Below are 20,948 nucleotides of genomic sequence, written 5' to 3'. Positions count from 1 at the left end.
CCCAGCTAATTTTTTGTATTTTTAGTAGAGATGGGGTTACACCATGTTAGCTAGAATGGTCTCGAACTCCTGACCTCGTGATCCACCCACCTCCGCCTCCCAAAGTGCTGGGATTACAGGCATGAGCCACTACACCCAGCCCCTCCCTCCTCTTGAGGATTCATTTTGCTTTTCTCCTGTATTGACTTCCCCATTTCCTGTTTCCAGAATTTTATCTAAAGTTACCTGAACTGTATCTTTGTTTGCCCTCCGGTTTTGGTAGACCATATCTGCCAGTAGTTTCTTGTGAAATGATGCATCAGAGGTAAAAATGTTTAGATCTTGTATATCTGATTATGTCTTTACCCACATGTTTGAACGATGGTGTTAATTTTTTTTTTTTTTTTTTGAGAGAGTCTCGCACTCTAGCCCAGGCTGGAGTGCAGTGGCGCCATCTCGGCTCACTGCAAGCTCCGCCTCCCAGGTTCACGCCATTCTCCTGCCTCAGCCTCCTGAGTAGCTGGGACTACAGGCGCCGGCCACCACGCCCGGCTAATTTTTTGTATTTTTAGTAGAGACGGGGTTTCACCGTGTTAGCCAGGATGGTCTCAATCTCCTGACCTTGTGATCCGCCCGCCTTGGCCTCCCAAAGTGCTGGGATTATTACAGGCGTTGAGCCACCGTGCCCGGCTGATGTTAATGTTTTAACAAGGTACAGAATCCTAGGTTGGAAATCATCACCTTTCGGAATTTTGAAGGCATTCCTCCCTTCTTTTACTTCAAGTGTTGCCACTGAGAGGTCTAAAGCCATTCTGATCTCTGATCTGCTATGTGGGACTTATATCTTTTCTGTTTGGAAACTGATAGAATCTTGTCTTTGTCTGCAGGTCCTGACATGTCACAGTGGTGAGTCATGATATAGGTTTATTCTCATTCATTGTGCTAGGCACACAGTGGGCCCTTTCAATCTGGAAATTTGTGGAAAATATTTTAAATTATTTTATGATATCTCCTCAACTTTTTTTTTTTAGACAGAGTCTCTGTCGCCAGGCTGGAGTGCAGTGGTGCGATTTTGGCTCACTGAAACCTCTGCCTCCTGGGTTCAAGCGATTCTCCTGCCTCAGCCTCCCGAGTAGCTGGGATTACAGGTGACCACCACCATGCCCGGCTAATTTTTGTATTTTTTAGTGGAGATGGGGTTTCACCATGTTGACAAGGTTAGTCTTGAACTCCTGACCTCAAATGATTAGCCTCCCTCAGCCTCCCAAAGTGCTGGGATTACAGGCGTGAGCCACTGCGCCCGGCCATAAATAAATATTTAATTAAAATAAATTAAGAAAAAGCTTTCTTTCTGCATTGTCTCAATTTCCTACAAGTTTCTTTCTTCCTTTTTTAAATTTTGCTAAGTGTTTTATAATCACAACAAACTAGTACAGAGAATGCCCTGTACAAAACACAATAAAGTTTCAAAGACCAGGGTGTTCCCTTAGCAAGGCTGAAAATTTCAGTCTCTGGTATTTGGAATTTAGGGTGCAGTCCTTGTTTTTGGATGGATACTGGGTGTGTGGCACAGTCCATGCTTTTAAACAGATTTGAACAGAAGAATGGCCATTTGGCCCAGGCAAAAGCAGATGAAGTGGCCGGGCGTGGTAGCTCACGCCTGTCATCCCAGCACTTTGGGAGGCCGAGGCGGGCGGATCACCAGAGGTCAGGAGTTCAAGACCAGCCTGGCCAACATGGTGAAACTCTGTCTCTACTTAAAATACAAAATCAGCCGGGTATGATGGCGCATGCCTGTAATCCCAGCTACTCAGGAGGCTGAGGCAGGAGAATTGCTTGAATCCGGGAGGTGGAGGTTGCAGTGAGCCAAGATTGCACCATTGCACTCCAGCTCTGGGCTACAGAGCAAGACTCCATCTCAGAAAAAAAAAGAAAAACGTAGATGAAGTATTTGGTTTTTAGAGATGACAGCATGCTGGCAGCCCTCACAGCCCTCGCTCGCTCTCCGTGCCTCCTCTGCCTGGGCTCCCACTTTGGTGGCACTTGAGGAGCCCTTCAGCCCGCCGCTGCACTGTGGGAGCCCCTTTCTGGGCTGGCCAAGGCCAGAGCCGGCTCCCTCAGATTGCGGGGAGGTGTGGAGGGAGAGGCGCGGGCGGGAACCGGGGCTGCGCTTGGTGCTTGCGGGCCAGCGCGAGTTCCGGGTGGGCGTGGGCTCGGCGGACCCCGCACTCGGAGCCGACGGCCGGCCCCACCAGCCCCAGGCAGTGAGGGGCTTAGCACCTGGGCCAGCAGCTGCTGTGCTCAATTTCTCGCCGGGCCTTAGCTGCCTTCCCGCGGGTCAGGGCTCGGGACCTGCAGCCCGCCATGCCTGAGCCTCCCCCCACCTCCATGGGCTCCTGTGCGGCCCAAACCTCCCCGACGAGCGCTGCCTCCTGCTCCCCGGCGCCCAGTCCCATCGACCACCCAAGGGCTGAGCAGTGCGGGCGCACAGCATGGAACTGGCAGGCAGTTCTACCTGCAGCCCCGGTATGGGATCCGCTGGGTGAAGCCAGCTGGGCTCCTGAGTCTGGTAGGGACGTGGAGAACCTTTGTGTCTAGCTCAGGGATTGTAAACGCACCAATCAGCGCCCTGTCAAAACAGACCGCTGGGCTCTACCAATCAGCAGGATGTGGGTGGGGCCAGATAAGAGAATAAAAGCAGGCTGCCCGAGCTAGCAGTGGCAACCCGTTCGAGTCTCTTTTCACGTAGTGCGAGGTTTGATCTTTTGCTCTTTGCAATAAATCTTGCTGCTGCTCACTCTTTGGGTCCACACTGCCTTTATGAGCTGTAACACTCACCGTGAAGGTCTGCAGCTTCACTCCTGAAGCCAGGGAGACCACTAACCCACCGGGAGGAACGAACAACTCCAGACACGCCACCTTAAGAGCTATAACACTCACCGCGAAGGTCTGCAGCTTCACTCCTGAGCCAGCGAGACCACGAACCCCACCAGAAGGAAGAAACTCTGAACACATCCGAATATCAGAAGGAACAAACTCCGGACACGCCGCTTTTAAGAACTGTAACACTCACCGCGAGGGTCCGCGGCTTCATTCTTGAAGTCAGTGAGACCAAGAACTCACCAATTCGGGACCCAGTTTCCTGTGTCATGTAACTAGCGAAATTCCTCCCCACGATGCAATGCCAGATGGGATTTTACTTGTCAAATTACTTCTTGGTATGAGCTGCAATGTCTTTCTCTATGTTATATTTCTCCAGCGCCTGAGTCACACACTCCGCCGAGTCCTGTTGTCTCTTCCGACATGTCTGCGTTTTTTTTATCACAGTCTTTCGGTCACACATGGTTACCATGGGGAAAGGGCCTGGCTGACTGCAACGGTCTCCTGGGGGAGGTGCTACCATGTCTGAGGCCCGGCTGGAGCTGCCGTCGCTACCGACGCCTTGGCGCATCTCACAAGTTTCTTTCGTTTGTTTTGGTCTCTATCTTTTCTCTTAGAGGAAAGCCTTCTGTTTGGTAACCCTTGGCATCCTGCCCATGAATAAAAGTTGGGGACTAAAAGCTGATTGGAAGTTCTGTGCATGAAGATGGGAGACACCAGCCATGAGGTCATTTGTCTATGAGCCAGTGTCCCTTAGGTCATTGATCATGAAGAGCTGTTTTGAGATCCCAGTGCCATTATCTTTAGATCTTTCATGTTTGGCTTCATTTTCCCCAAAGAAGAAGACTCATTTGCCCAGCATTCTGGGAGCAGAGTGTGGGAAAAGCCAACCGAATCCTAATTCTCCTTTTTTGAAATAGGGCCATTAGCTGTGCCTGCTGGCCCTTATTCCAGAGATTGTCTGTTTTACTCTCTCAAGAGAATAAACCTCTGTACTTTTGCCGAGAGGCTGCAGTGGGGGAAGTGAACTAGGTCTTCCACCAGACCTTGTGGTTTCAGCTGCACTTCACCCCTACTTCCAGGGTTACCAAAGGTATGTTAATTCCTGAGTATATCTGACTACTTCACTTTCTCATTTCTGGCCCAGATGCAGTATTCTTGGGCCTGCCAGGCTTATTCCTACTCATCTTTTTTTCTACCCGGAACATTCTTTTTTTTTTTTTTTCTTTTTTTTTTTTGAGAGGGAGTCTCCGTCTGTCCCTCAGGCTGGAGTGCAGTGGCGCGATCTCAGCTCACTGCAAGCTCCGCCTCCCGGGTTCACGCCATTCTCCTGCCTCAGCCTCCCGAGTAGCTGGGACTACAGGCGCCCGCCACCACGCCTGGCTAATTTTTTGTATTTTTAGTAGAGACGGGGTTTCACTGTGTTAGCCAGGATGGTCTCAATCTCCTGACCTCATGATCCGCCCGCCTTGGCCTCCCAAAATGCTGAGATTACAGGCGTGAGCCACCAGGCCCGGCCCTACCTGGAACATTCTATTGCATTTACTGCCCCATCATTACAAATATGGCCCACTGCAGCCTCGACCTCCTGGGCTCAAGTGACCCTCCCGCCTCAGCTTCCCATGTAGCTGGGACCACAGGCACTAGCCACCAAACCCAGGTAATTTAAAAAAATTTTTGTAGAGGTGGGGTCTCACTTTGTTACCTAGGCTGGTCTCAAACTCTTGGGCTCAAGCAGTTCTCCCACCTCAGCCTCCCAAAGTGTTGGGATTATAGGCATGAGTCACTGTGCTGGGCCAATATGCTGTTATTAACTATAGTTACCATGTTGTTCAATAAATCTCTTAAACTTATTCCTCATGTCTAACTGAAATTTTGTATCCTTTGAGTAACATCTTCCCAATTTCCCCATCCACAAAATGCAATTTTTGATTTTGAGAGACACATTTTTCCTACTTTTTTTTGTCTATGAAGTCAAAATGCTTAGCAGAGGTCCAAGTATGTCGTAAGCATTCAATAAACACTATTTTAGGGCTGGGCACGGTGGCTTACACTTGTAATCCCAGCACTTTGGGAGGCCAAGGCAGGCGGATCACCTGAGGTCAGGAGTTCAAGACCAGCCTGACAAACATGGTGAAACTCTGTCTCTACTAAAACTACAAAAATTAGCCAGGCGTGGTGGCGCACACCTGTAATCCCAGCTACTCAGGAGGCTGAGGCAGGAGAATCGCTTGAACCTAGGAGGTGGAGGTTGCAGTGAGCTGAGATTGCACCACTGTACTCCAGCCTGGGCGACAGAGTGAGACTCCATCTCAACAACAACAAAAACGTTGAAGACATGATTACTATTACGCACACTAAACCATAGTTAACATTCTGAAACCTGTTTATTCCACATAATGCAATCTTCTAGCCATTCTTCTACATCAGTATAAGTAGAGCTACCTTACTCTCATTAAAGTTATATGATATATATATATTTTTTTACTTCAAGTTATGGTTTGCTTTTTTAAAATATTATTATTATACTTTAAGTTTTAGGGTACATGTGCACAACGTGCAGGTTTGTTACATATGTATACATGTGCCATGTTGGTGTGCTGCACCCATATGTGATATTTTATAGAATATATGTACTATTAATCATTCCTCCATTAATGGATATCTTTCATAGTTTTTCTTTTTCTTTTCTTTTTAATTTTTTTTTTAACAAATAGAGATGGGGGGTCTCACTTGTTGCCCAGGCTAGTCTCAAACTTCTGGGCTCAAGCAATCCTCTGACCTCGGCCTCCCAAAGCACTGGGATTACAGGTGTGAGCCACTGCGCCTGGCCTTTTTTTTTAATTAAAAAAAAAAAAAAACTTTTTTCTGAAATATCAATAGTAGACACCCTGGTAAAACATCTTTATATATTATGCTAGTATTTCTGCAACATAAAGACCTGGAGGTAGAATCACTCCATTCTACTCGTATGGAAAATGTCTAATAGAAGTTTCCATTGTGAAACAGGCATGTGAGTCATTAATTAGGACCCTGATTTGGGCAGGCAATATGTAAATATGGGATCGCTTGACCCCAGGAGTTTGAGACCAATCTAGGAAACATGGCAAAACCCTGTCTCTACTAAAAATACAAAAAGTAGCCAGGCATGGTGGCACACGCCTGTAATCCCAGCTACTCAGGAGGCTGAGGTGGGAGAATTGCTTGAACCCAGGAGGCAGAGGTTGCAGTGAGCCGAGATCGTGCCACTGCACTCCAGTCTAGGCAACAGAGTGAGAATCTGTTTCAAAAAAGAAGAAGAAGAAGAAGAAAAACACCTAAATCCCAATTATGGCTCTGCCCCTTATCTTGGGAGTTATTGTTTGTTTTTCACTAATTTATTCAAAAATATTTATAGAATTATCTCTACTCTGTGCCAAGCACAGTGTTAGGGCCTAGAAATACAGACTTGAAAAATACACAGTCCTTGGCCGGGCATGGTGGCTCATGCCTGTAATCCCAACACTTTGGGAAGTCGAGGCGGGTGGATCACCTGAGGTCAGGAGTTCGAGACCAGCCTGGCCAACATAGTGAAACCCCATCTCTACTAAAAATACAAAAAATTAGCTGGGCGTGGTGGTGGGTGCCTGTAATCCCAGCTACTTGGGAGGCTGAGGCTGGAGAATCGCTTGAACCTGGGAGGTGGAGGTTGCAGTGAGCCAAGATTGCGCCATTGCACTTTAGCCTGGGCTACAAGAGCGAAACTCTGTCTCAAAAAAAAAAAAAAAGAACAGAAAAATACACAGTCCTTGCCCTTAAGAAATTTACACTAATTGTTGGGGGGACAGACACAAACAGATGCTACTTGCTAACCATGTGACCTTGGAAAATTGCTTAACATCATATGTGTCTTTTTCTGTAAAATGGGTAATTGTCCTCATATCACAGGGTTGTCATGAGGATTAAGTGAAATAATGGGGAATGCCCTGGACAGTGCCTGGCACACAATATGCACTCAATTAATGGATGCTATCGTTGTTTTAGTAATAATATATAATAAGTAATTTGTTATGGTTGCTGTGACAGAAATTCTACCTGTCTGAACTCCAGTTTCTACAATATTAAATGAATTGTTGAGATAATAATATAACATATACTAAGTGGTACTCAATAAGTATTAGTTTATTTTCCTGCATTTTTATGTTGAGACAAAGGACCGGTATGCAGATGGAGACACAAACATCTATATGTCTGGACACAACATTGATCTTCCTGGTTCATGTGTCACAGAGCCAATTCTGTGCACTTCCTTAGCCACACAGGTTTCACCTGTGGCCATATCTGAACATATGGAACAAGACTGCATACCTCCCTGCTGATAGCCACAAGTAATCATGGAGACAGGATGTTCATACCGCCCAGGGCTGATGGTTGCCTCCTGTGGAATTATTTTTTCCCTTGTAGTTTACAAAGCACAGCAGTGTGGTACAGCTTGTACCACATTCTCAATGGGGTCACTTTTTTGTCTGACACTGATTTTTGCAAAATAGTTCATTTTCTTTCCTGCATGTGTATAAAACAAGAATTAAAGGAAGTATATCTTGATACCAAGGATTCTAAACTTCAGTTATTAATTAAATTTAAAGATAATTCTAGAGGCAAATTTTGGCAGAATTAAATGATAGAATGAAGTTCTTTACTTTCTTGGAGGGTTTTAAAAGCACCAATATTTATTTTTCCTTTCTGGATGTGTGCTTAGCTACATAGAATTCCACATTCCCCTGATTTTTGACTAGCTGACCCTCCTTACAGAGTTAGTGTGGTGTAATTGTCTAGAGCTAACATTTGGAGTCAGGAATATCTGGGTTTGATCTCTAGTTCTTCTATTTTGTTGTCTCTGGGATCTCAGGCAAAAATCTCCAAAGCTCATTTCCTTACCTGTAAAATGAGAAATAATAATATAATTAAACTATGATATCAGCCTTTTGGAATGAAAATGAGAGTTAAAGGAGATAATAATGTAAACTGCTTAACACAGAGCTCACAATAAGCACTTTTAATTTTTAGCTATGATCATGATCTTTTTTTTTTTTAGATGGGAGTCTCTCTGTTGCCCAGGCTGGGGTCTAGTGGTGCAATCTCAGCTCGCTGCAACCTCCGCCTCCTAGGCTCAAGCAATTCTCCTGCCTCAGCCTCCTGAGCAGCTAGGACTACAGGCACATGCCACCACGCCCAGCTATTTTTTTTTTTTTTTCTGTATTTTTAGTGGAGACAGGGTTTCACCATGTTGGCCAGGCTGGTCTCAAAACTCCTGACCCCAGGTGATCTGCCTGCCTCAGCCTCCCAAAGTGCTGGAATTACAGGCTTGAGCCATCACGCCCGGCCGATCATGACCATTTAAATTTTCATTAAGGTACTTCATGCAGTGCTTGGCACATGGTTGATGCTCAAACCTATAGCTATTGCAATAAGTTATCTACAGTTTCTAACTGCTAGGGTTATGGCTTTGTTATTTATTTTTTTAAAAATTGTTAGTGATTAACACGATCTTTAGCCTAGTACCTAGGAACTTGTCTCATCATCTTGGTAACTGACAAGGCCTGGCATCATGCCTGGCATCATGCCTGGCACGTAGTAGGCACTCAGTACATAGCTGTTGAATCATATTAAATTGAAATGAATATCCATTCAGACATTAGCACAAGAGCTGTGTCACTAAATAGCTGTCATTGCAAAATTTACAGACAACAATGACACAGACATGCTTGCATAGTTTGTAAGCCATGATTTCAACTTCCTGCATTGCAGACATCTCAATTAATAATCCCATTCCACTCACATGATCCTTAGAAAGAAAGGGCAAACTAATAGAAATATCTGGTTTAGCAACTAAAAGAATGAGCTGTAGTCTAGGTAGAGGCTTACATCCTGGCTTCAACACCACCTCGTGGGTCAGTTACTTAATCTCTGAGTTTCAGTTTTCTTATCTGTGAGAAGGGAATAATAATAGAATCTACTTAATGAAGTTATTGTGAGAATAGTATCTTCCATCTGCTGTTCTCTTTGCCTGAAACACTCTTGTTTCATGAAGGGTGAAACCCCATGTTTGAATTTTGTGTGTGTGTGTGTGTGTGAGAGAGAGAGAGAGAGAGAGAGACAGAGAGACAGGGTCTCGCTCTGTCGCCCAGGCTGGAGTGAAGTGACTTGATCTTGGCTCAATGCAACCATCGCCACCCAGGCTCAAGCTATTCTCCTGCCTCAGCCTCCCAAGTAGCTAGGATTATAGGCATGTGTCACCATGCCCAGCCAATTTTTGTATTTTTATTTATTTTTTGAAATTATCTTTTTTTTTTCTTTTTTTTTTTTTTTTGAGACAGGGTCTCACTCTGTCACCCAGACTGGAGTGCAGTGGTGTGACCTCGGCTCATGGCAACCTCCGCCTCCCAGGCTCAAGGGGATTTTCCTGCCTCAGCCTCCCAAGTAGCTGGGATTACAGTCGTGTGCCACTATTGCCCAGCTAATTTTTGTATTTTTAGTAGAGTCAGGGTTTCACCATGTTGGCCAGTCTGGTCTCGAACTCCTGACCTCAAGTGATCCACCGGCCTCGGCCTCCCAAAGTACTGGGATTACAGGCTTGAGCTACCCTGCCTGGCCTCCATGTTTCACCTTGTTAATTTCCCCGATTTTTCAGCTTGACTGTCACTTCTTCCAGAATGCCTTCCCTGCCACCCATGGTAGGTTGGCTCACTGTTATACTCTCCCTGTAGCACCTGTCAATTACTCTTTATAATTACTTCCTTTTTTTTTTTTTTTTTTTTTTGTGGAAACAGTCTTGCTCTGTTGCTCAGGCTGGAGTGCAATGGCGAGATCCCAGCTCACTGCAACCTCTGCCTCCTGGGTTCAAGCAATTCTCCGGCCTCAGCCTCCCAAGTAGCTGGTATTACAGGCACCCGCCACCACACCTGGCTAAGTTTTTTTGTATTTTTAATAGAAATGGGTTTTCACCGTGTTGGCCAGGCTGGTCTCGATCTCCTGACCTCAGGTGATCCACCTGCCTCTGCTTCCCAAAGTGCTGGGATTACAGACATGAGCCACTGTGCCCGGTCTATGATTACTTCTTAAACTATTCCCTTCCTTTCTGAACTGTGAATTCCCAAAGGAGAGGGATAGTGTCTGTTTCATTTATTCCTGTCTCCAATGTCTAATAGTCTCTTGGTTCATAATATTTTGGGTGGACTGTTCTCGTTAACTCTGTGAAAAAAACAAGATAATAATGCACATAAATACAGAGCCCAACATTTAGCAAACTCTTAATAAATGAGATTTGTTAGTAGTATTAACAACAGAGTATTGTACTGAGTTTACTTGCCTTGAGAAAACTAATGGGAGGAGCAACAAATTAAGATGGGTATTGTGAATCCAGCTCCGTATCTCACTTGTGATATGCCCTTGACGAAATGTCTGTTCTTCTCATTTTTCCACTATTTAAATGAACATAAGATATTCATCCTGGTGTCCCACTTAACTTTGTTGCCGTAAAGTCTGCCTTTTGCCAGACCACACCTGAAATGCTGTCCTGCATGCCCCTAGTTTCTAGATTCCATACTATCCTTGTGCTTCTCTGCCTTCTCAGCTGTTAATTATTGACCCCTGACCTTTCTCCCTTCTATTTCTGTCTAGCTCCTCAGTTTGTTACACCAATTGGCTACCTCCCAGCTTTTAGCTTTGAAATACATTTGTCCTCATGATAAAGACCAAAATCCTTAAGATGCTAATGGAAGCCTCATCTTCTTCCTGTTGTCTTGCTCACTGTGCTCCGGCCACCTGGCTACCCTGAGGTTTCCCAGAGGCATGAATCTCCCTGACCAAGGCCTTTGGACCCAACAGTCCTTACGCTTGGAGCAGCATCCCCACCTCTTTATCGGATTCACCCCCAGTCAACTCCTGTTTCAGCTTTAGCAGCACTTCTTTACGGAGCATTACTTAGCTTCCTTGGAAGAAATTAGGTTTCTCTGTTATATGCCACCTTCCGTATAGATCAGTGTAATACACTGTCAGGACTTCACATTTTATTGTATTTTATTTAATTCTTTTCTTGTCTTGTCTTGTCTTTTCTTTTGAGACAGAGTCTTGCTCTGTCGCCCAGGCTGGAGTGCAGTGGTGCAATCTCGGCTCACTGCAACCTCCGCCTCCCGGGTTCAAGCGATTCTCCTGCCTCAACCTCCTGAGAAGCTGGGATTACAGGCATGCGCTACCGCATCCGGCTAATTTTTGTATTTTTAATAGAGACAGGGTTTCACCATGTAGGCCAGGCTGGTCTCGAACTCCTGACTTCAGGTGATCCACCTGCCTTGGCCTTACCAAAGTGCTGGGATTACAGGCATGAGCCACCACGCCCGGCCTTATTTATTTCTTAATTTACAAAAATTGTTTCCAGGCTGGGCACAGTGGCTCACACCTTTAATCCCAGCCCTTTGGGAGGCCTAGGCAGGCGGATCACCAGAGGCCAGGAGTTCGAGACCAGCCTGCCCGACATGGTAAAACCCTCTCTCTACAAAACAAACAAACAAACAAAAATTAGCCGGGTGTGGTGGGGTGTGCCTGTAGTCCCGGCTGCTCAGGAGGCTGAGGCAGGAGAATTGCTTCAACCTGGGAGGCGGAGGTTGCCGTGAGCCGAGATCCACCACTGCATTCCAGCCTGAGCAACAGGGCCAGACTCCGTCTCAAAAATAAATAAACAAATAAATAATTTGGCCGGGGGCACGGTGGCTTACGCCTGTAATCCCAACACTCTGGGAGGCCGAGGCGGGTGGATCACGAGGTCAGGAGATGGAGACCATCCTGGCTAACACGGTGAAACCCCGTCTCTACTAAAAATACAAAAAAAAAATTAGCTGGGCGTGGTGGCGGGCGCCTGTAGTCCCAGCTACTCGGGAAGCTGAGGCAGGAGAATGGCGTGAACCCGGGAGGCGGAGCTTGCAGTGAGCCGAGATCTTGCCACTGCACTCCAGCCGGGGCCACAGAGCGAGACTCCGTCTCCAAAAAAAAATAAAAAATAAAAATAAAAATACAAAAAATTAGCCGGGCATGGTGGCGGGCGCCTGTAGTCCCAGCTACTCGGGAGGCTGAGGCAGGAGAATGGAGTGAACCTGGGAGGTGGAGCTTGCAGTAAGCAGAGATCGTGCCACTGCATTCCAGCCTGGGAGACAGAGCGAGACTCCCTCTCACAGATTAAAATAAAATATAAATACAATACAATACAATAAAAATCTTTTTTGAGACAGGGTCTCACTCTGGTTGCCCAGGCTGGAATGCAGTAGTGCGATCTCGGCTCACTGCAGCCTCGACCTCTCAGACTTCAGATGATTCTCCCACCTCAGCCTCCCAAGTAGCTGGTACTACAGATGCGTGCCACCACACCCGGCTAATTTTTTGTATTTTTAGTAGAGACCAAGGTTTCGCCATGTTGACCCAGGCTGGTCTCGAACTCCCGGGCTCAAGCAATCCCCTCGTCTCAGCCTCCCAAAGTGCTGAGATTATAGGCGTGAGCCACTGCGCCTGGCCCAGAGACGGAGTTTAGTTCTTTTTGCCCAGGCTGAAGTGCAGTGGTGCGATCTCAGGTCACCGCAATCTCCGCCTCCCGGGTTCAAGCGATTCTCCTGCCTCAGCCTCCCGAGTAGCTGGGATTACAGGCATGCTCCACCACGCCCAGCTAATTTTGTATTTTTAATAGAGACGGGATTTCTGCGTGTTGGTCAGGCTGGTCTCGAACGCCTGACCTCAGGTGATCCGCCTGCCTCAGCCTCCCAAAGTGCTGGGATTACAGGCGTGAGCCACTGCACCCGGCAGATCTTCACATTTTAAAAGAGAAATTAATAATTCAGACTTGAATGTAAAATTCCTGGGGTTAAAATGTAAATCACTGTGGGCCAAATACCTGTAGGTTAGTGACTGCCTATGGCCTGCCTATTTGCAACCTGCGCTGCTCAACCTTTAGCTATACTTGGTAAGTATTTCTGTGTTAATCATCACTCCATCATCATTCCACCTATTAACTGTCCACTCCATGCCAGGCACTGTCTTGGTGCTTTACGCAGATGATTTCATGTAATCTCCAAAACCATCTGTGAGGTCAAGTAAGGTTCAGAGAGGTTAAGACGCTTGCCCATGGTCAGGAAGTGGTGGAACCAGATGGTATAGGTCTTTCCAATAGACTTTTGTGTGTCCAGGTACAATTTGTCAGTTTAGAATGGGAGGGCCTTGAATCTTAAATTCAGCTGGAAAAAAAAAAAAGGATGAGAGAGGCTCTGAAGCTCTGCCTGACAATGACAACAACCATTAATATTTGTTGCGTGCTCACTGTGTGCCAGGCCTTGTGCTAAGCGCTTTATGTGATCTAATTTAATCCTCACAACACCTATGTAAAGGAGCTACTGTTATCATCCCCATTTTATAGATGAGGAAACTGAAGTGTAGAATAGGTATCTGATTGCTGTGCACGGTGGCTCACGCCTGTAATCCCAGCACTTTGGAAGGCTGAGGCAGGCAGATCACCTGAGACCAGGAATTAGAGACCAGCCTGGCCAACATGGTGAAACCCTGTCTCTACTAAAAATACAAAAAATTAGCCGGGCATGGTGGCAGGCGCCTGTGAGGCAGGAGGATTGCTTGAACCCAAGAGGCGGAGGCTTCAGTGAGCTGAGATCACACCATTGCACCCCAGCCTGGGCAACAACAGCGAAACTCAATCTCAAAAAAAAAAAAAAAAAAAAGAATAGGTATCTGATTTACCCAAGGTATAGAACAGGTATCTGATTTACCCGAGGTAAAGACAGAATTCAAACGCAGACAATTGAATGCCACAGCTCCCTGCTTTTAGCAATTTGGTTTTGTGGCAGAGTATGGGATGATGACAGCAAAAAGGGAGAAATCTGTAAATCAGTCTTTCTCCAATCCAGAGCCTAATAGAGGACTCAGTTGAAAGAAGAATCCCACCAGGTACTTCCAGGAACATGATATTGAGAGATGTGGCCGGCAGGTGGCAGCAACATTCATAGTTTCTTCTCTAAATTCAGCAATGTTCAAAGCTATAGGGAGGAAACTATAAATTCACACTCATCATTTGCATATTATCTTCTGATGGGCCCAATCCATTCTTTGCCAATAAATGTGACTTTTAGTTTCTTAGCTCAGTGAGAACTGCCAGGCTTGAGAGAACCCTCAGGATTTGAAGCTGCAGTGAAATCATCCAATCCAACAAGCATCGTGGTGATTTTATTTATTTATTTTATTATTATTTATTTCTTTTAGATGCAGGGTCGCACTTTGTCGCCCAGGCTGAAGTGCCGTGGTACGATCATAGCTCACTGTAACCTCGAACTCCTGGGCTCAAGCGATTTTCCTGCCTCAGCCTCCTGAATAGCTGAGACTGTAGGCATCCACCACGGCTGGCTCATTTTTATTATTTTAATTTTTATAGAGATGGGAGTCTTGCTGTGTTGCCCAGGCCAGTCTTGAACTCCTGTGCTCAAGAGTGACCCTTCTGGCCGGGCATGGTGGCTCACGCCTGTAATCCTAGCACTTTGGGAGGATCACGAGGTCAGGAGATCAAGACCATCCTGGCTAACACGGTGAAACCCAGTCTCTACTGAAAATACAAAAAATTAGCCAGGTGCAGTGGCAGACGCCTGTAGTCCCAGCTACTCAGGAAGCTGAGGCAGGAGAATTGCTTGAACTGGGAGGCGGAGGTTGCAGTGAGCCAAGATCGCGCCACTGCACACCAGCCTGGGTGACAGAGCGAGACTCCGTCTCAAAAAAAAAAAAAAAAAAGAGTGAGCCTTCTGCCTTGGCCTCCCAAAGTGCTGATCCAGGCCCATTATGGTGATTTTAAACTGTTCAGTGGAACTGTATTTTAGTTATCCCCAACCCTTTTTGAGTTTGCGTTTTAAAAAATTATTTGGCTGGGTGTAGTGGTTCACGTCTGTAATCCCAGCACTTTGGGAGGCTGAGGCAGGTGGATCACCTGAGGTCAGGAGTTTGAGACCAGCCTGGCCAACATGGTGAAACCTCGTCTCCACTAAAAATACAAAAAATTGGCTGGGCATGGTGGCATGTGCCTGTAATCCCAGCTACTCGGGAGGCTGAGGCAGGAGAATCGTTTGAACCTGGGAGGCAGAGGTTGCAGTGAGCCGAGATAGCGCCATTGCACTCCAGCCTAGGGGGATAAGAGTGAAACTCCATCTCAAAAAAAAAAAAAAAAATTCAATAGCACAAAAGGGTATACGGTGAAAAGTCAATCTTTCTAGCATACTTACCCCAAATCCCACTATCTTCCTACCCCAGAGGAAAGCTGTGTATTCTTTCAGGTTTAGACTGAATAGAAAAGTATATGCATGGGCAGGTGTGGTGGATCACGCCTGTAATCCCAGCACTTTGGGAGGACGAGGCGGGAGAATCACTTGAGCTCAAGAGTTCAAGACCAGCCTGGGCAACATGGCAAAACTCTGTCTCTACAAAAAACACAAAAAAATTAGCAGTGTATGGTGGTGTGCACCTGTAGTCCCAGCTAGTTTGGAGGCTGAGGTGAGAGGATCACCCGAGCCTGGGAGGTCAAGGCTGCAGTGAGCCATGATCAGCTGCTGCACTCCAGCCCTGGTGACAGAGTGAGACTCTATCCCAAATAATCCTTTTAAAAAATGGCGATCTAAAAATATACACAGCCAGGTACAGTGGCTCATGCCTGTAATCCCAGTACTTTGGGAGGCCGAGGTGGGTGGATCACCTGAGGTCAGGAGTTCGAGGCCAGCCGGACCAACATGGTGAAACCTCATCTCTACTAAACATACAAAAAATTAGCCGGGCATGGTGGTGGCAAGGGTTGGGGATCACTAAAACACAGCTACTTGGGAGGCTGAGGCAGGAGAATCGCTTGAACCCAGGAGGTGGAGGTTGCAGTGAGCCGAAATCACGCCATTGCACTCCAGCCGGGCAACAACAGCGAAACTCCATATCAAAAAAAAAAAAATAAAAATAAAACTATACACTTATAGAAGAAAATTTAGGGGGACATTTTTGTGATCTTGGATTAGGCAAAGATTTCTTAGATATGACACCACCCATAAGATTAAAAATGGAAATATTGGACTTACTCAAATATTTTATTTTATTTATTTTTATTTTATTTATTATTTTTTTGAGATGGAGTTTTGCTCTTGTTGCCCAAGCTGGGGTGCAATGGCCCAATCTCGGCACACTGCAAACTCCTCCTCCTGGGTTCAAGCAATTCTCCTGCCTCAGCCTCCTGAGTAGCTGGGATTATAGGCTTGCGCCACCACGCCCAGCTAATTTTTTTGTATTTTTTAGTAGAAATGGGGTTTCACCATGTTAGCCAGGCTGGTCTTGAACCCCTGACCTCAGGTGATCTGCCCGCCTCAGCCTCCCAAAGTGTTGGGATTACAGGCGTGCGCCACCGCGCCCAGCTAATTTTTTTGTATTTTTAGTGGAAACGGAGTTTCACCATGTTAGCCAGGCTGGTCTTGAACTCCTGACCTCAGGTGATCTGCCCGCCTCAGCCTCCCAAAGTGTTGGGATTACAGGTGTAAGCCACCATGCCTAGTCTTCAAAAATTTTAAATTCTGCTGTGTGAAAGATTCTGTAAAGAGAATGAAAAGACAAGCCACAGGCCGGTCGCAGTGGCTCACACCTGTAATCCCAGCACTTTGGGAGGCCGAGTTGGGTGGATCACAAGGTCAAGAGATCGAGACCATCCTGGCCAACATGGTGAAACCTGTCTCTACTAAAAATACAAAAATTAGCTGGGTGTGGTGGCATGCACCTGTAATCCCAGCTTCTCGGGAGGCTGAAGGGCTGAGGCAGGAGAATTGCTTGAACCTGGGAGGCATAGGTTGCAGTGAGCTAAGATCGCGCCACTGCACACCAGCCTGGAGATAGAGCAAGACTCTGTCTCAAAAAAATAAATAAAATAAAATAAAATAAAGAAGAAAGAAAGACAAGCCACAGATTGGGAGAATACATTTGTAAATCACATATCTGATAGGTATCACCCGCAAAATCTCCTCTCATCCCCCTTCTAGACACTGCTCTCTCACCCCAAAGGGTAGCTGCTATCCTGGCCTTGAACAGAATATTTTTACTTGTCTTGTATTTTATCCACATGAAATCAAACATAGTACTCTGGTCTGGCTTCTTTCACTTAACATTATTTGTGAGAAGCATCTATATGGTTGAGTATGGTATGTTATAGGGCACAAAAGGCATAAGGGACAACAAACGTTTTGCAAAGAATTTTTAGCACCACTGAGTTTTCTGTCAAGATGATAGCTAGCCATTATCTTGAAAACTAGGTGATGGACTGGATCTAATGGAGCACATGGATGAATCTGAGCACTGCAAGGGATGGTCTGGGACGTCTTGTACCTTTCCTTCCATCCTCTCAGCCTTCCCAATGGGCAAAGCTTTTGAAAACAATTCAGTGAGGGCTTCAATTCTCCTTGTATCTTTCTCTCTGTTCTGGAGCTTTTCCTAAACCATAATGTAGGATACTGGTGAGTGCCTACCCAGAAGTGCAAGGGAAGTTGATGCCTCCTGGGGAAATCCAAACCAATGGAGGATATAAACCAAGGGTTAAATGCTTCTCTGGCAGTCTTTCGGAAGACCATAATGAGAGGCATTACAGAACTCAGATGGGGAGTCTCTGAGCCCGCTTTGGTTCAGGAGGCTGCCCAATTTAAAAAAAAGGAAAAAGAAAAAAAAAAGAAAGAAAATTATCAGATGGGCTTGGTAGGATCCAGCCCCAGGTGCCCACAGCAGTGAACACCTTGTTAATACATCCTTGTGTTGGCTTTTTTCCTCTTCCTATTTTTTTCTGGACTTTTACTTTAAATCCCTGGGATCACCTTCTAAGTAAATTACCTGTAACTAACACCTGTCTTAGGTTCTACTTTCTGGATGGAATCTTTTTTTTTTGAGATGGAGTTTTGCTCTTGTTGCCCAGGCTGGAATGCAATGGTGCGATCTTGGCTCACTGCAATCTCCGGCTTCCGGGTTCAAACGATTCTCCTGCCTCAGCCTCCCAAGTAGCTGGGATTACTGGCACCCACCACCATGCCCAGCTATTTTTTTTGTATTTTTTTTAGTAGAGATGGGGTTTCACCATGTTGGCCAGGCTGGTCTCGAACTCCTGACCTTAGGCAATCCACTCGCCTTGGCCTGCCAAAGTGGTGGGATTACAGGTGTGAGCCACTGCGCCCAGCCTCCGGACAGAATCTTAAGATGTGTGCAAAATATCTGCTACATGGTAGGTATTCAAGAAAAAATAGCAGTTTTATTATTACTACTATTACTGCTACTACTGTTCCCACTGTTATTATTACCTAGGATTTCAAGTTGCCATCCATTAGTCCTCTTCCCTGAAACCATGGATGATATTGAAGCTCTACAATAGAGTTTCGTTGGTTTTGTTTTTTGTTTTTTGAGATAGAGTCTCACTCTTGTCACCGAAGCTGGAGTGCAGTGGCGTGATCTCGGCTCACTGCAACCTCTGCCTTCCAGGTTCAAGCAATTCTCCTGCCTCAACCTCTATTCTTTTTTTTTTTTTTTGAGACGGAATCTCACCCTTGTTGCCCAGGCTGGAGTGCAGTGGCATGATCTCTGCTCACTGCAACCTCCGCCTCCCGGGTTCAAGTGATTCTCCTGCCTCAGCCTCCTGAGTGGCTGTAATTACAGGTGCCTGCCACCACACCCAGCTAATTTTTTTGTAGTTTTAGTAGAGACAGGGTTCCACCATGTTGGCCAGGCTGGCCTCAAACTTCTGACCTCAGGTGATCCACCTGCCTCGGCCTCCCAAAGTGCTGGGATTACAGGCGTGAGCCACTGCGCCCAGCCTACAATAGAGTTTCTGTGGCAAAATAATTTTGTCTTTTTCCTAAGGGTACTGGAAAGCCATTGACGAATTTTCTTTCTTTTAAACATTTTTTCTACTGTACTATTTTTCGGATTTAGTGAAGAATAATTGATGAGCAATAAAATGAATTTTTTTTTTTTTAGACAGGCTTTTGCTCTGTCACACAAGCTGGAGTGTAGTGCATGATTTTGACTCATTTTGTGATACGCTACCTTGTTTTAACCTGAGTGACTCTCTCCTAGCAGAAAGAGAGCCGGACAGACTCCATTTTAGTTTCTTCACTTGTAACCCCTTTCACCTCCCTCCAGGCATAGCTAGTGTAAATCTGACTCAAGGCATGTCCAGGAATGCACCTGTTGATAAGATGGTGAGGCGAGCTGCGCCAGCAGTTCCTGGGGGCGTGCGCGGTGGATGGCACCCAAAACCCCTGCATTTATCTCTTTGTGATAGCTTAAGTCCCTGCACCTGGAACTGTTTATTTTTTTGTAACTGCATTTGTAACCAGTTAATTTTTTAACCTTTTGCCAGTTCTGCTTCTGTAAAAATTGTTTCAGTTAAAAGCCCCCCTCCTCTATTTAGACCATGGTATAATAACTAACCTAGCCCCTTCCTCGGGGCCGAGAGAATTTTGGGCATTAGCTGCCTCTCGGTCGCCGGCTAATAAAGGACTCTTTAATTTGTCTCAAAGTGTGGCATTTCTCTATAACTCGCTTGGTTACAACAATTTCAACCTCCACCTCCCAGGCTCAAGCTATCCTCACAACTAAGTCTCCCAAGTAGCTGGGACTACAGGTGTCCATCACCATACCTGACTAATTTTTTTTTTTTTTTTTTTTTTTTTTTTGAGACGGAGTCTCGCTCTGTCGCCCAGGCTCTGGAGTGCAGTGGCGCAAACTCGGCTCACTGCAAGCTCCGCCTCCCATGTTCATGCCATTCTCCTGCCTCAGCCTCCTGAATAGCTGGGACTACAGGTGCCCGCCACCACGCCTGGCTAATTTTTTTGTATTTTTAGTAGAGATGGGGTTTCACTGTGTTAGCCAGGATAGTCTCGATCTCCTGACCTTGTGATCCACCTGCCTCGGCTTCCCAAAGTGCTGGGATTACAGGCGTGAGCCACCACGCCCGGACTAATTTTTGTATTTTTTTTTTTGTACAGACAGGGTTTTGCCATGTTGTCCAGGTTGGTCTCAAACTAGTGAGCTCAAGCGATCTGCCTGCCTTACCCTCCCAAAGTGCTGGGATTACAGGCAGGAGCCACTGCACCCAGCCTTGATGAGTTTTGATATATTTATACACCCTTGAAACCATAACCATACACCCTTGAAACCATAACCACAATCAGGATATTAAAAAAAACCTGCCAAACCAGTTTCCAAAGCGGTTTTATCACCTTAAAATGGTATCATCAGTGTATGAGAATTTTTGTTGTTCTACATTCATGCTAATACTTGGTATTGCCAGTCCTTTGAGCCATTCTGGTGGGTGTGTAGTGTAATCTCATTGCGTTTCCTTTTTTTCCCCCTAACATCTTTCATGTTATTTGCCATCCATTTAGTTTCTCTCTTTGGTAAATTGTCTCTGCTAATCGTTTTTCAAATTGGGTTGTTTGTCTTCTTGTTGAGTTGAAATAACTCTGTATATTTCCAGGTAATGGTTACATGTTTTGCGCAATTTTATTCTGATCTGTGGCTTGTCTTCATTTTCTCTCTCTTTCTCTCTTTCTTTTCTTCCTTTCTTTTTTTTCTTTTTCTTTTTCTTTTTTTTTTTTTTTTGACGGAGTTTTGCTTGTTGCCCAGGCTGGAGTGCAATGGCGCAATCTCTGGTCACTGCAACCTCAGCCTCCTGGGTTCAAGCAATTCTCCTGCCTCAGCCTCCCAAGTAGCTGGGATTACAGGCATGCACCACCACATCTGGCTAATTTTTTTGTATTTTAGTAGAGATGGGGTTTCACCATGTTGGCCAGGCTTGTCCTGAACTCCTGACCTCAGGTGATCCACTCGCTTCAGCCTCTGAAAGTGTGGGGATTACATGGGTGAGTCACTGCGCCTGGCCAGCTTATCTTTATTTTCTTTTCTTTTTTTTTTTTTTTGAGACGGAATCTGGCTCTGTCGCCCAGGCTGGAGTGCAGTGGCACAGTCTCGGCTCACTGCAAGCTCCGCTTCCCAGGTTCACACCATCCTCCTGCCTC

Source organism: Gorilla gorilla, chromosome 1 (genome assembly GCF_029281585.2).
Source record: "Gorilla gorilla gorilla isolate KB3781 chromosome 1, NHGRI_mGorGor1-v2.1_pri, whole genome shotgun sequence".
In the NCBI taxonomy this organism is placed as follows: domain Eukaryota; kingdom Metazoa; phylum Chordata; class Mammalia; order Primates; family Hominidae; genus Gorilla; species Gorilla gorilla.
Note: the sequence above shows the minus strand (reverse complement) of the source record.